At 47.6% G+C, this 12,815-nt stretch overlaps 1 non-coding gene across 1 annotated transcript; it reads right to left on the bottom strand.

Moving 5' to 3' along the window:
• Positions 1–8,374: 8,374 nt before the first annotated feature.
• Trnat-agu (transfer RNA threonine (anticodon AGU)) lies at positions 8,375–8,447 on the bottom strand. The gene has a single exon. It is a non-coding gene; the product is annotated as a tRNA-Thr (tRNA).
• Between the last annotated feature and the right edge of the window lie 4,368 nt (positions 8,448–12,815).

The raw sequence follows: 12,815 nt of genomic DNA, 5'->3' as shown, positions 1-12,815 counted from the left end.
GCTCCGTTTTCACTCCTTGTCGACAATCATACAGCACCTGAGGTAACAAACACATCTCGAGCCCCATTGTGCACTCCATTATTCATGCCAGCTCAGTGCCTCGCTCTTTACTACTGTGTACTAATCTTGTCGTCCAACTGCAAAACACTGGGCCACAACAAGTTTCCGCGTCTCCATTGCACTGCGCATACTACAAAACGCTCCCCAAACTTGGCACTCACCCACGCAGCCAACTTTTCCGACTTTCCACGACGCTCACGCTAGTGACAGCATTATTTATAGTTCGACGTCGCGCCACAGCGAATGAGCACATTTCGCCTACGGCTTAGGCCGCCCTCCTAGTGTGGCTGCTCGGTGTCTGCAGGCAGCGAGGGTCTGCAAGCTTCCTGTGTTCGCACCTATGTCACCTGTGCTTGCTTGTCAGAGACAGACTATCGCAAAACATACAACTCACTCCATGAATTGATTGCTACGGCATCTGTTATCAGCAGTCACAACTAGCAACACCAGTAGCAGCCGACTGCACGCAAAGAATAGGAATGTGCAGTGGGATTTACGTGAACTCGGCGCAAGGCAGATCTTTCCGACATAGGCTTGAGAATCTTACGGGAACACTTGTACTGTTTCTAAATTAAGTGTAGGCGTGGGAGGAGGGTGCTTCCCGCTCACTAATAACAGCACGCTTGCCAATTGTGGATGCTAATCATTCGCTTGTATCTTCCTAGACACATCTGCTGGCTGTGAATTATTCCACTTGCATGGCAAGGTGCGCATGTAGGTGTGTTAAAAATTCTGGAGGCACTGGGTATTGATCCCAGTACCTCTCGCATACTAAGCGAGCGCTCTACCATCTGAGCTTCGCCCGGCCCCCGAAGAATAATGTTGCTACATACAGCCATATAGACGACACAGACCCTTGCACTCCCATTATTCAGCAGACAAACACTATTCTCTATGTATCCGTTAGGGTGTCTTTCAGGTTTCGTGCATTCTGTATCGAATCGTAGTTGGCCACAATGAAAGTGGCACGTATAACGTAGAAAATAGACTTCGGACACCGCTCTGAGTAAGACGAACGTGTTGTCCACCCTCTAGACTTCAATGAGGTTAAGCCGTGATACCTAAGACAGATCTGCACTCGATGACACCTCGATAACAGCCGGTCCCCACACTTACATCTTGCTCTCCTTACGTCAGTATACATCATATCAGTCTGTGACGCTGGCTTTGCAACATCTTGCGTGCCTTTAGGTTCGCCGCGACCACAAAAAATGGAGGGGCCGCGGCTTGAGGCCTGGACCTTTCACATGCGAAGCGAACGCTCTACCAACTGAGCTACGCCACATGCACGACGAAACTGCGCTATTCCCCATTCTTTGCGACTCTGATGCGCACTGACACGATGGTTGGTTGGTTTGTAGCGGTGAAGGGAGCAGAGTACAAAGGCGCGGACACGTTCATATACACAAAAGTTCCAAGTAGTTTCGATGCTCTGGTATTACAAATGCAAATTCCGTCTGTTTTTAACGTCTTAAATTGAAAGAGCCGTTACAAATTGCTCCGTTTTCACTCCTTGTCGACAATCTACATCTACATCTACATCTACATCCGTACTCCGCAAGCCACCTGACGGTGTGTGGCGGAGGGTACCCTGAGTACCTCTATCGGTTCTCCCTTCTATTCCAGTCTCGTATTGTACGTGGAAAGAAGGACTGTCGGTATGCTTCTGTGTGGGCTCTAATCTCTCTGATTTTATCCTCATGGTCTCTTCGCGAGATATACGTAGGAGGGAGCAATATACTGCTTGACTCTTCGGTGAAGGTATGTTCTCGAAACTTCAACAAAAGCCCGTACCGAGCTACTGAGCGTCTTTCCTGCAGAGTCTTCCACTGGAGTTTATCTATCATCTCCGTAACGCTTTCGCAATTACTAAATGATCCTGTAACGAAGCGCGCTGCTCTCCGTTGGATCTTCTCTATCTCTTCTATCAACCCTACCTGGTGCGGATCCCACACTGCTGAGCAGTATTCAAGCATTGGGCGAACAAGCGTACTGTAACCTACTTCCTTTGTTGTCGGATTGCATTTCCTTAGGATTCTTCCAATGAATCTCAGTCTGTCATCTGCTTTACCGACGATCAACTTTATATGATCATTCCATTTTAAATCACTCCTAATGCGTACTCCCAGATAATTTATGGAATTAACTGCTTCCAGTTGCTGACCTGCTATTTTGTAGCTAAATGATAAGGGACCTATCTTTCTATGTATTCGCATCACAGTACACTTCGCTACATTGAGATTCAATTGCCATTCCGTGCACCATGCGTCAATTCGCTGCAGATCCTCCTGCATTTCAGTACAATTTTCCATTGTTGCAACCTCTCGATACACCACAGCATCATCTGCAAAAAGCCTCAGTGAACTTCCGATGTCATCCACCAGGTCATTTATGTATATTGTGAATAGCAACGGTCCTATGACACTCTCCTGCGGCACACCTGAAATCACTCTTACTTCGGAAGACTTCTCTCCATTGAGAATGACGTGCTGCGTTCTGTTATCTAGGAACTCCTCAATCCAATCACACAATTGATCTGATAGTCCGTATGCTCTTACTTTGTTCATTAAACGACTATGGGGAACTGTGTCAAACGCCTTGCGGAAGTCAAGAAACACGGCATCTACCTGTGAACCCGTGTCTAAGGCCCTCTGAGTCTCGTGGACGAATAGCGCGAGCTGGGTTTCACACGATCGTCTTTTTCGAAACCCATGCTGATTCCTACAGAGTAGATTTCTAGTCTCCAGAAAAGACATTATACTCGAACATAATACGTGTTCCAAAATTCTACAACTGATCGACGTTAGAGATATAGGTCTATAGTTCTGCACATCTGTTCGACGTCCCTTCTTGAGAACGGGGATGACCTGTGCCCTTTTCCAATCCTTTGGAACGCTTCGCTCTTCTAGAGACCTACGGTACACCGCTGCAAGAAGGGGGGCAAGTTCCTTCGCGTACTCTGTGTAAAATCGAACTGGTATCCCATCAGGACCAGCGGCCTTTCCTCTTCTGAGCGATTTTACTTGTTTCTCTATCCCTCTGTCGTCTACTTCGATATCTACCATTTTGTCAACTGTGCGACAATCTAGAGAAGGAAGCACAGTGCAGTCTTCCTCTGTGAAACAGCTTCGGAAGAAGACATTTAGTAATTCGGCCTTTAGTCTGTCATCCTCTGTTTCAGTACCATTTTGGTCACAGAGTGTCTGGACATTTTGTTTTGATCCACCTACCGCTTTGACATAGGACCAAAATTTCTTAGGATTTTCTGCCAAGTCAGTACATAGAACGTTACTTTCGAATTCATTGAAAGCCTCTCGCATAGCCCTCCTCACACTACATTTCGCTTCGCGTAATTTTTGTTTGTCTGCAAGGCTTTGGCTATGTTTATGTTTGCTGTGAAGTTCCCTTTGCTTCCGCAGCAGTTTTCTAACTCGGTTGTTGTACCACGATGGCTCTTTTCCATCTCTTACGATCTTGCTTGGCACATACTCATCTAACGCATATTGTACCATGGTTTTGAACTTTGTCCACTGATCCTCAACACTATCTGCACTTGAGACAAAACTTTTGTGTTGAGCCGTCAGGTACTCTGTAATCTGCTTTTTGTCACTTTTGCTAAACAGAAAAATCTTCCTACCTTTTTTAATATTTCTATTTACGGCTGAAATCATCGACGCAGTAACCGCTTTATGATCGCTGATTCCCTGTTCTGCATTAACTGATTCAAATAGTTCGGGTCTGTTTGTCACCAGAAGGTCTAATATATTATCGCCACGAGTCGGTTTTCTGTTTAACTGCTCAAGGTAGTTTTCAGATAAAGCACTTAAAAATATTTCACTGGATTCTTTGTCCCTGCCACCCGTTATGAACGTTTGAGTCTCCCAGTCTATATCCGGCAAATTAAAATCTCCACCCAGAACTATAACATGGTGGGGAAATCTACTCGAAATATTTTCCAAATTATTCTTCAGGTGCTGAGCCACAACAGCTGCTGAGCCCGGGGGCCTATAGAGACATCCAATTATCATGTCTGAGCCAGCTTTAACCGTGACCTTCACCCAAATCATTTCACAATTCGAATCTCCGTCAATTTCCTTCGATACTATTGCACTTCTTATCGCTATAAACACGCCTCCCCCTTCACTGTCCAGCCTATCTCTGCGGTATACATTCCAATCAGAGTTTAGGATTTCATTACTGTTTACGTCTGGTTTCAGCCAACTTTCTGTTCCTAGTACTATATGGGCGTTGTGACCGTTTATTAATGAGAGCAGTTCTGGGACCTTTCTATAGACGCTTCTGCAGTTTACTATTAGCACATTAATATTGTTATTCCTTGTTGCATTTTGCCTACTCCTGCCTTGCCGCGTCTCAGGAGGCACCTGAGGTAACAAACACATCTCGAGCCCCATTGTGCACTCCCTTATTCATGCCAACTCAGTGCCTCGCTCTTTACCACTGTGTACCAATCTTGTCGTCCAACTGCAAAACACTGGGCCACAAGAAGTTTCCGCGACTCCATTGCACTGCGCATACTACGAAACGCTCCCCAAACTTGGCACTCACCCACGCAGCCGACTTTTCTTACTTTCCACGACGCTCACGCTAGTGACAGCATTATTTATAGTTCGACGTCGCGCCAAAGCGAATGAGCACATTTCGCCTACGGCTTAGGCCGCCCTCCTAGTGTGGCTGCTCGGTGTCTGCAGGCAGCGAGGGTCTGCAAGCTTCCTGTGTTCGCACCTATGTCACCTGTGCTTGCTTGTCAGAGACAGACTATCGCAAAACATACAACTCACTCCATGAATTGATTGCTACGGCATCTGTTATCAGCAGTCACAACTAGCAACACCAGTAGCAGCCGACTGCACGCAAAGAATAGGAATGTGCAGTGGGATTTACGTGAACTCGGCGCAAGGCAGATTTTTCCGACATAGGCTTGAGAATCTTACGGGAACACTTGTACTGTTTCTAAATTAAGTGTAGGCGTGGGAGGAGGGTCTTCCCGCGCACTAATAACAGCACGCTTGCCAATTGTGGTTGCCAATCATTCGCTTGCATCTTCCTAGACTCGTCTGCTGGCTGTGAATTATTCCACTTGCAATGCAAGGTGCGCATGTAGGTGTGTTAAAAATTCTGGGGGCACTAAGTATTGATCCCAGTACCTCTCGCACACTAAGCGAGCGCTCTACCATCTGAGCTACGCCTGCCCCCCCCCCCCCCCCCCGAAGACTAATGGTACTACATACAGCCATATAGACGACACAGACCCTTGCACTCCCATTATTCAGCAGACAAACACTACTCTCTATGTATCCGTTAGGGTGTCTTTCAGGTATCGTGCATTCTGTATCGAATCGTAGTTGGCCACAATGAAAGTGGCACGTATAACGTCGAAAATAGAGTTCGGACACCGCTCTGAGTAAGACGAACGTGTTGTCCACCCTCTAGACTTCAATGAGGTTAAGCCGTGATACCTAAGACAGATCTGCACTCGATGACACCTCGATAACAGCCGGTCCCCACACTTACATCTTGCTCTCCTTACGTCAGTATACATCATATCAGTCTGTGACGCTGGCTTTGCAACATCTTGCGTGCCTTTAGGTTCGCCGCGACCAACACTTACCTTGCACTGACCACAAAAAATGGAGGCGCCGCGGCTTGAACCCCGGACCTTTCACATTCTAAGCGAACGCTCTACCAACTGAGCAACGCCCCACGCACGAACTAACTGCGCTATTGCCCATTCTTTGCGACTCTGATGCGCACGGACACGATGGTTTGTTGGTTTGTAGCGGTGAAGGGAGCAGAGTACAAATGCGCGGACACGTTCATATACACAAAAGTTCCAAGTAGTTTCGATGCTCTGGTATTACAAATGCAAATTCCGTCTGTTTTTAACTTCTTAAATTGAAAGAGCCGTCACAAATTGCTCCGTTTTCACTCCTTGTCGACAATCATACAGCACCTGAGGTAACAAACACATCTCGAGCCCCATTGTGCACTCCATTATTCATGCCAACTCAGTGCCTCGCTCTTTACCACTGTGTACCAATCTTGTCGTCCAACTGCAAAACACTGGGCCACAACAAGTTTCCGCGTCTCCATTGCACTGCGCATACTACGAAACGCTCCCCAAACTTGGCACTCACCCACGCAGCCGACTTTTCCGACTTTCCACGACGCTCACGCAACGCTCACGCTAGTGACAGCATTATTTATAGTTCGACGTCGCGCCAAAGTGAATGAGCACATTTCGCCTACGGCTTAGGCCGCCCTCCTAGTGTGGCTGCTCGGTGTCTGCAGGCAGCGAGGGTCTGCAAGCTTCCTGTGTTCGCACCTATGTCACCTGTGCTTGCTTGTCGAGACAGACTATCGCAAAACATACAACTCACTCCATGAATTGATTGCTACGGCATCTGTTATCAGCAGTCACAACTAGCGACACCAGTAGCAGCCGTCTGCACGCAAAGAATAGGAATGTGCAGTGGGATTTACGTGAACTCGGCGCAAGGAAGATCTTTCCGACATAGCCTTGAGAATCTTACGGGAACACTTGTACTGTTTCTAAATTAAGTGTAGGCGTGGGAGGAGGGTGCTTCCCGCGCACTAATAACAGCACGCTTGCCAATTGTGGATGCTAATCATTCGCTTGTATCTTCCTAGACACATCTGCTGGCTGTGAATTATTCCACTTGCATGGCAAGGTGCGCATGTAGGTGTGTTAAAATTTATGGAGGCACTGGGTATTGATCCCAGTACCTCTCGCATACTAAGCGAGCGCTCTACCATCTGAGCTACGCCCGCCCCCCACGAAGACTAATGGTGCTACATACAGCCATATAGACGACACAGACTCTTGCACTCCCATTATTCAGCAGACAAACACTACTCTCTATGTATCCGTTAGGGTGTCTTTCAGGTTTCGTGCATTCTGTACCGAATCGTAGTTGGCCACAATGAAAGTGGCACGTATAACGTCGAAAATAGAGTTCGGACACCGCTCTGAGTAAGACGAACGTGTTGCCCACCCTCTAGACTTCAATGAGGTTAAGCCGTGATACCTAAGACAGATCTGCACTCGATGACACCTCGATAACAGCCGGTCCCCACACTTACATCCTGCTCTCCTTACGTCAGAATACATCATATCAGTCTGTGACGCTGGCTTTGCAACATCTTGCGTGCCTTTAGGTTCGCCGCGACCAACACTTACCTTGCACTGACCAAAGAAAATGGAGGCGCCGCGGTTTGAACCCCGGACCTTTTACATTCTAAGCGAACGCTCTACCAACTGAGCAACGCCCCATGCACGAACTATCTGCGCTATTCCCCATTCTTTGCGACTCTGATGCGCACGGACACGATGGTTGGTTGGTTTGTAGCGGTGAAGGGAGCAGAGTACAAACGCGGACACGTTCATATACACAAAGGTTCCAAGTAGTTTCGATGCTCTGGTATTACAAATGCAAATTCCGTCTGTTTTTAACGTCTTAAATTGAAAGAGCCGTCACAAATGGCTTCGTTTTCACTCCTTGTCGACAATCATACAGCACCTGAGGTAACAAACACATCTCTAGCCCCATTGTGCACTCCATTATTCATGCCAACTCAGTGCCTCGCCCTTTACCACTGTGTACCAATCTTGTCGTCCAACTGCAAAACACTGGGCCACAACAAGTTTCCGCGTCTCCATTGCACTGCGCATACTACGAAACGCTCCCCAAACTTGGCACTCACCCACGCAGCCAACTTTTCCGACTTTCCACGACGCTCACGCTAGTGACAGCATTATTTATAGTTCGACGTCGTGCCAAAGCGAATGAGCACATTTCGCCTACTACTTAGGCCGCCCTCCTAGTGTGGCTGCTCGGTGTCTGCAGGCAGCGAGGGTCTGCAAGCTTCCTGTGTTCGCACCTATGTCACCTGTGCTTGCTTGTCAGAGACAGACTATCACAAAACATACAATTCACTCCATGAATTGATTGCTACGGCATCTGTTATCAGCAGTCACAACTAGCAACACCTTTAGCAGCCGACTGCACGCAAAGAATAGGAATGTGCAGTGGGATTTACGTGAACTCGGCGCAAGGCAGATCTTTCCGACATAGGCTTGAGAATCTTACGGGAACACTTGTACTGTTTCTAAATTAAGTGTAGGCGTGAGAGGAGGGTCTTCCCGCGCACTAATAACAGCACGCTTGCCAATTGTGGTTGCCAATCATTCGCTTGCATCTTCCTAGACTCGTCTGCTGGCTGTGAATTATTCCACTTGCATGGCAAGGTGCGCATGTAGGTGTGTTAAAAATTCTGTAGGCACTGGGTATTGATCCCAGAACCTCTCGCATACTAAGCGAGCGCTCTACCATCTGAGCTACGCCCGCCCCCCCGAAGACTAATGGTGCCACATACAGCCATGTAGACGACACAGACCCTCGCACTCCCATTATTCAGCAGACAAACACTACTCTCTATGTATCTATGTCTTTCAGGTTTCGTGCATTCTGTATCGAATCGTAGTTGGCCACAATGAAAGTGGCACGTATAACGTCGAAAATAGAGTTCGGACTCCACTCTGAGTAAAACGAACGTGTTGTCCACCCTCTAGACTTCAATGAGGTTAAGCCGTGATACCTAAGACAGATCTGCACTCGATGACACCTCGATAACAGCCGGTCCCCACACTTACATCTTGCTCTCCTTACGTCAGTATACATCATATCAGTCTGTGACGCTGGCTTTGCAACATCTTGCGTGCCTTTAGGTTCGCCGCGACCAACACTTACCATGCACTGACCACAAAAAATGGAGGCACCGTGGATTGAACCCTTGACCTTTCACATGCGAAGCGAACGCTCTACCAAGTGAGCTACGCCCAATGCACGACCAAATTCCGCTATTCCCCATTCTTAGTGACTCTGATGTGCACGGACACGAAGGTTGGTTGGTTTGTAGCGGTGAAGGGAGCAGAGGACAAAGGCGCGGACACGTTCATATACACAAAATTTCCAAGTAGTTTCGATGCTCTGGTATTACAAATGCAAATTCCGTCTGTTTTTAACATCATATCAGTCTGTGACGCTGGATTTGCAACATCTTGCGTGCCCTTAGGTTCGCCGCGACCAACACTTACCATGCACTGACCACAAGAAATGGAGGCGCCGCGGCTTGAACCCTCGACCTTTCACATGCGAAGCGAACGCTGTACCAACTGAGCTACGCCAGATGCTCAACTAAACTGCGCTATTCCCCATTCTTTGCGACTCTGATGCGCACGGACACGATGATTGGTTGGTTTGTAGCGCTGAAGGGAGCAGAGTACAAAGGCGCGGACACGTTCATATACACAAAAGTTCCAAGTAGTTTCGATGCTCTGTTATTACAAATGCAAATTCCGTCGGTTTTTAACGTCTTAAATTGAAAGAGCCGTCACAAATTGCTCCGTTTTCACTCCTTGTCGACAGTCATACAGCACCTGAGGTAACAAACACATCTCGAGCCCCATTGTGCACTCCATTATTCATGCCAACTCAGTGCCTCGCCCTTTACTACTGTGTACCAATCTTGTCGTCCAGCTGCCAAACACTGGGCCACAACCAGTTTCCGCGTCTCCATTGCACTGCGCATACTACGAAACGCTCCCCAAACTTGGCACTCACCAACGCAGCCGACTTTTCCGACTTTCCACGACGCTCACGCAATGCTCACGCTAGTGACAGCATTATTTATAGTTCGACGTCGCGCCAAAGCGAATGAGCACATTTCGCCTACGGCTTAGGCCGTTCTCATAGTGTGGCTGCTCGGTGTCTGCATGCAGTGAGGGTCTGCAAGCTTCCTGTGTTCGCACCTATGTCACCTGTGCTTGCTTGTCAGAGACAGACTATCGCAAAACATACAACTCACTCCATGAATTGATTGCTACGGCATCTGTTATCAGCAGTCACAACTAGCAACACCAGTAGCAGCCGACTGCACGCAAAGAATAGGAATGTGCAGTGGGATTTACGTGAACTCGGCGCAAGGCAGATCTTTCCGACATAGGATTGAGAATCTTACGGGAACACTTGTACTGTTTCTAAATGAAGTGTAGGCGTGGGAGGAGGGTGCTTCCCGCGCACTAATACCAGCTCGCTTGCCAATTGTGGATGCTAATCATTCGCTTGTATCTTCCTAGACACATCTGCTGGCTGTGAATTATTCCACTTGCATGGCAAGGTGCGCATGTAGGTGTGTTAAAAATTCTGGAGGCACTGGGTATTGATCGCATACTAAGCGAGCGCTCTACCATCTGAGCTACGCCCGCCCCCCCCCCCCCCACCCCGAAGACTAATGGAGCTACATAGAGCCATATAGACGACACAGACCCTTGCACTCCCATTATTCAGCAGACAAACACTACTCTCTATGTATCCGTTAGAGTGTCTTTCAGGTTTCGTGCATTCTGTATCGAATCGTAGTTGGCCACAATGAAAGTGGCACGTATAACGTCGAAAATAGAGTTCGGACACCGCTCTGAGTAAGGCGAACGTGTTGTCCACCCTCTAGACTTCAATGAGGTTAAGCCGTGATACCTAAGACAGATCTGCACTCGATGACACCTCGATAACAGCCGGTCCCCACACTTACATCTTGCTCTCCTTACGTCAGTATACATCATTTAGTCTGTGACTCTGGCTTTGCAACATCTTGCGTGCCCTTAGGTTCTCATGCGACCAACACTTACCATGCACTGACCACAAAAAATGGAGGCGTCGCGGCTTGAACCCTGGACCTTTCACATGCGAAGCGAACGCTCTACCAAGTGAGCTACGCCCCATGCACGACCAAACTGCACTATTCCCCATTCTTTGCGACTCTGATGCGCACGGACACGATGGTTGGTAGGTTTGTAGCGGTGAAATGAGCAGAGTACAAAGGCGCGGACACGTTCATATACACAAAAGTTCCAAGTAGTTTCGATGCTCTGGTATTACAAATGCAAATTCCATCTGTTTTTAACGTCTTAAATTGAAAGAGCCGTCACAAATTGCTCCGTTTTCACTCCTTGTCGACAATCATACAGCACCTGAGGTAACAAACACATCTCGAGCCCCATTGTGCACTCCATTATTCATCCCAACTCAGTGCCTCCCTCTTATTACTGTGTACCAATCTTGTCGTCCAACTGCAAAACACTGGGCCACAACAAGTTTCCGTGTCTCCATTGCACTGCGCATACTACGAAACGCTCCCCAAACTTGGCACTCACCCACGCAGCCGGCTTTTACGACTTTCCACGACGCTCACGCTAGTGACAGCATTATTTGTAGTTCGACGTCGCGCCAAAGCGAATGAGCACATTTCGCCTACGGCTTAGGCCGCCCTCCTTGTGTGGCTGCTGGGTGTATGCAGGCAGCGAGGGTCAGCAAGCTTCCTGTGTTCGCACCTATGTCACCTGTGCTTGCTTGTCAGAGACAGACTATCGCAAAACATACAACTCACTCCATGAATTGATTGCTACGGCATCTGTTATCAGCAGTCACAACTAGCAACACCAGCAGCAGCCGACTGCACGCAAAGAATAGGAATGTGCAGTGGGATTTACGTGAACTCGGCGCAAGGCAGATATTTCCGACATAGGCTTGAGAATCTTACGGGAACACTTGTACTGTTTCTAAATTAAGTGTAGGCGTGGGAGGAGGGTGCTTCCCGCGCACTAATAACAGCACGCTTGCCAATTGTGGATGCTGATCATTCGCTTGTATCTTCCTAGACACATCTGCTGGCTGTGAATTATTCCACTTGCATGGCAAGGTGCGCATGTAGGTGTGTTAAAAATTCTGTAGGCACTGGGTATTGATGCCAATACCTCTCGCATACTAAGCGAGCGCTCTACCATCTGAGCTACGTCCGCCCCCCGAACACTAATGGTGCTACATACAGCCATATAGACGACACAGACCCTTGCACTTCCATTATTCTGCAGACAAACACTACTCTCTATGTATCCGTTAGGGTGTCTTTCAGGTTGCATGCATTCTGTATCGAATCGTAGTTGGCCACAATGAAAGTGGCACGTATAACGTCGAAAATAGAGTTCGGACACCGCTCTGAGTAAGACGAACGTGTTGTCCACCCTCTAGACTTCAATGAGGTTAAGCCGTGATACCTAAGACAGATCTGCACTCGATGACACCTCGATAACAGCCGATCCCCACACTTACATCTTGCTCTCCTTACGTCAGTATACATCATATCAGTCTGTGACGCTGGCTTTGCAACATCTTGCGTGCCTTTAGGTTCGCCGCGACCAACACTTACCATGCACTGACCACAAAAAATGGAGGCGCCGCACCTTGAACCCTGGACCTTTCAAATGCGAAGCGAACGCTGTACCAACTTTTTTTTTATTTTTTATTTTTATATTTTTTTATTTTTTATTGATCGACGCAGAAGAAGTAAATTAAAATTTGTGCCACGGCCGGGACTCGAAACCGGGTCATCTTGCTTACTTTTTTTTTTTTTTAAATTTCTAATAAGACGCTACCCTTTTTTTTATCTGGACAGGAAAGGAAAAACTACAAAAAAAATGTCTATTTGCCTCCGCCACTTGTATTCTAACAAAAAAATTAAATTAAATGCACCTCTTCAGGCGTTGGCACCTATCTACACCTATTCCAAAACAACTAACCTATTACTGCAAAGGTGTAGGAAAGGAAGAAAGTAGGGGGGAAGAAACATAGAGAGTAGCGATAAAAAAATGAAATTTGTTG

The sequence above is a fragment of the Schistocerca gregaria genome, chromosome 10 (genome assembly GCF_023897955.1).
Source record: "Schistocerca gregaria isolate iqSchGreg1 chromosome 10, iqSchGreg1.2, whole genome shotgun sequence".
Classification (NCBI taxonomy): Eukaryota; Metazoa; Arthropoda; class Insecta; order Orthoptera; family Acrididae; genus Schistocerca; species Schistocerca gregaria.
Note: the sequence above shows the minus strand (reverse complement) of the source record. Positions and strands in the feature narration are given on the sequence as shown.